This window comes from Pteropus vampyrus, unplaced genomic scaffold (assembly GCF_000151845.1).
Source record: "Pteropus vampyrus isolate Shadow unplaced genomic scaffold, Pvam_2.0 Scaffold19, whole genome shotgun sequence".
NCBI lineage: Eukaryota > Metazoa > Chordata > Mammalia > Chiroptera > Pteropodidae > Pteropus > Pteropus vampyrus.
In genome coordinates, this window is record NW_011888800.1 from 10,529,833 (window position 1) to 10,533,046 (window position 3,214).

A 3,214-nucleotide genomic window follows, 5' to 3' on the forward strand; every position below is an offset into this window, starting at 1 on the left:
AACAAATCTGGAAGCATCCCACTTCCTGATTTCAAATTATATTATAAAGTTAAAGTAATCAAAACAGTGTGGTACTGGATAAAACACACAGAAACACACAGAGCAATGGAACAGAATAGAGAGCTCAGGCATAAATCCATGCACATATAGTCTACAAATCTTTGACAAAGGTGCTAAGAATATAAACTGGGGAAAGGATAGTCTCTTCAATAAATGGTGCTGGGAAGACTGGGTCCCCACATAGAATGAAAGTAGACCCTTAACTTACACTACATGTAAAAATCAACTCAAAATGGATTGAAGACTTAAACATGAGACCTGTAACAATAAAACTCCTAGAGAAAACATAGGGAAAATCTCCTTGACATTGGTAATAAATTTTTGGATACCATACCAAAAACCTAGGCAACAAATGCAAAAATAAATGAGTGAGATTACATCAAACTAAAAAGCTTCTGTGCAGTAAAGGAAACAACAAATAAAAAGGTAACCTGTGGAATGGGAGAAAATATTTGCAAATCATATATCTGATAAGGGGTTAATATCCTTTACTGGGTTCTCACAGTGCTCTCACACTTGAGCCACTATTCCCCTCCCTTCTCACGCCAGGACTAGTTACCACAACTACTCTTTAACCCAAGGCCCACTGAAATTATTCAAACAATCCAATAAAAGCCTATTTATGCTGCCGTATCTTCTTATCCTGTGATAACTCTAACTCACATTTTCCCCTTGCTCACTCTGCTTCCTGACCAACCCTGCTGTTTTCCAACATGGCATGCTGTGCCTCCTGTTTCTAGAGATCCGTGAGTATAAAAATTTCTTCCTTTGTGACAGTTATGTCCTTGTCTATGACTTACTGTACCTGATTAAAATAAATCCTGGGTACATTTAAAAACCATCTCTTTACAATTTATGTCACTTGATAGCCGGCTCTCACCCAGAGGCTGCCAGACACTAAGATACATGTGTTTGGAACCCACTGGGCTTGCTTACTTCATACTTCCAGGCAAATGATTTACTGGGTAAATAAAAATGGCCATTTGATCTACACAAAACATTTGATGAAGAATGGGTATTTTGATATTTCAAATGGCAAAAGTGAGACTCAGAGAGGGTCACTGGAATGTTTGAAGTCACAGAGCTGAAGGTGAGTTGCAAAGCTAAGCCTACCTGATGGTGACTCAGTTAGAGAGCCTGCCTGAATGGCCTGCCTCTCAGGCCGAACCCTGAAATGTGCACTATGACCAGGGAGATGTATGAAGGAAACTTTAATTAAATTTGTAGAGGGGAGTAGATATGGGAAGTTTGGTTCACTTGGTGATGGGTCCTGGTGTTGATGCTGTTGCCGATGCCATTGAATAGGATGTATGGTATCTTCCGGGCCTTTTTTGTTTCTTGTGAAATAAACCCATGCACTCAGGTGTTTGTTGCTGGAGCTTTTCTTCAGGGGTGCCTCCTCATGCAGCTTCTTCATCCACCTGAGCTCTTCCTATAAGAGAGATGGGACAACTAGAAAATCTTCTTGGACATGAACTTCTGGTTCATCTTGTCTACATACTTGATCTTAACACGCAGCATGAGCTTCTCTTGCTGCTTCTGGTCAGCTCAGAGGTGGGTTTTTCCTCCAAGTTTTGGCATAATTCTGAAGTGATGATAAAAACTATGGCATTCTTTCACTAGCTGGCAAAACTCTAGCTTCTTTGTGTTCTTCTCCACTTTGTCACTATTCTGCAGCTCTTACAGTTGTTGCAGCTGCCCCAGTTGACGACCCTTCCCCAGCTGCTTCTGTAGTACTATCCATGCTTTATTGCCCTGTAGCACCTATGGGGACGCCAATAGCAAAGCTCCACATCCCTGCTTAGTTCTTTGCTTAGGAGTCATAACAGTGTGCACTTGAAGCATTGACTTCTTCTCCTTCTCTTCTGGTGATTACTATCCAGGTTTGGCCAATCGATGCACACCCTGGCCTTGCAGCCTAAGACAGACCTTTTCTGGAGTCTGGCCCCTAAGGAGAAGCAATTTATTGCTCTGAAAAACTACTTCTTACCTCTCCTTACAGAATTTCTTCTCTCTCCACTTTATCTTCTTAAAGGTAACCACGTCAATGGGGGTGAGGTGTCTGAAGGTGAGCTGGCACTCAACCTTGCTCAGGAAATGAGTCTGAAACTTTAGTTAGAAACTCTTGCAGTTCTCATTACCGATAGCTATGAGCAGATTCATCCTGGTCTAAAGGAGTAGAGTGTGGCTGTTTGCTTCAATCTCTTCCTCTGTGCATTTAAACAGGATACAGAGAAGTTTTGATGTGCTGAGTCAAATAAATTCTCTGAGGGCAGATATTCATGCTTCTTTTGCTGCTTCAGACTTTTTTAAAATCAGATTTTTTGGTGAGTAGATTGAAAAGATGTTTTCAGCTGAAAGATTAGTAGACAAAGTACTTAAAGATTACCTCTACATTGCTTGTGGAGTAGAATATAGGAGAGAATAAAACTAAGCAGGAAAAGATGTGGTAGAAATTTTTTGTTTACATTTGAATTTAATAATAGTCATAGGCAAAAGCTTCTTATTGACTAATCAAAGACAACCTTATTTCTGAAGCAAACCATCAGCACTCCAGCCAGGGACCATCATCCTGAGAACTTTTTGGCTTGTTCCCTAATCATGACAGGTATCAAATGTAAATTTGAGGTGTTATTGCCAGCTATGTAGTCAGAGAAACTGAAATACTGAAAGACAAAAGTTATTAGGCAATTTTAAACTTCATGATTATTTCTAGTTGTCAGCAGGCCAGTATGAATTGATTTGTATAAAACTTGAAACTACCTATGAATAAATTCAATGTTTACATTTAACAGATTAAAAACTTGTATTAACCTCTTTCTCTCATTCGTCTTGATAAACTAAAGCCTCTGTATTACACATGATTGGCCTTACCTCAGATTAGACTACATCAGCCTTAAAGGATTCATCTATAAATATGAAGCTATTGTTACACTTAAGAGGGTTCAGAAAAATCCCCCATGTGAAAACTTGTATTTCCAAATTCTTAGACTCCTAAACAGACATGAGACCCTTCATTACATTTACATTTGTGATAGCCTTGTCTGCTCAGTTACCATCTGTGCAGATAATTCTGGCCACTTAATTTTAAACATTAGTTAAGAAAGCTCAGACATTTCTTGCTGATTGCCTCGTGTATATGCTGTGTATCTTC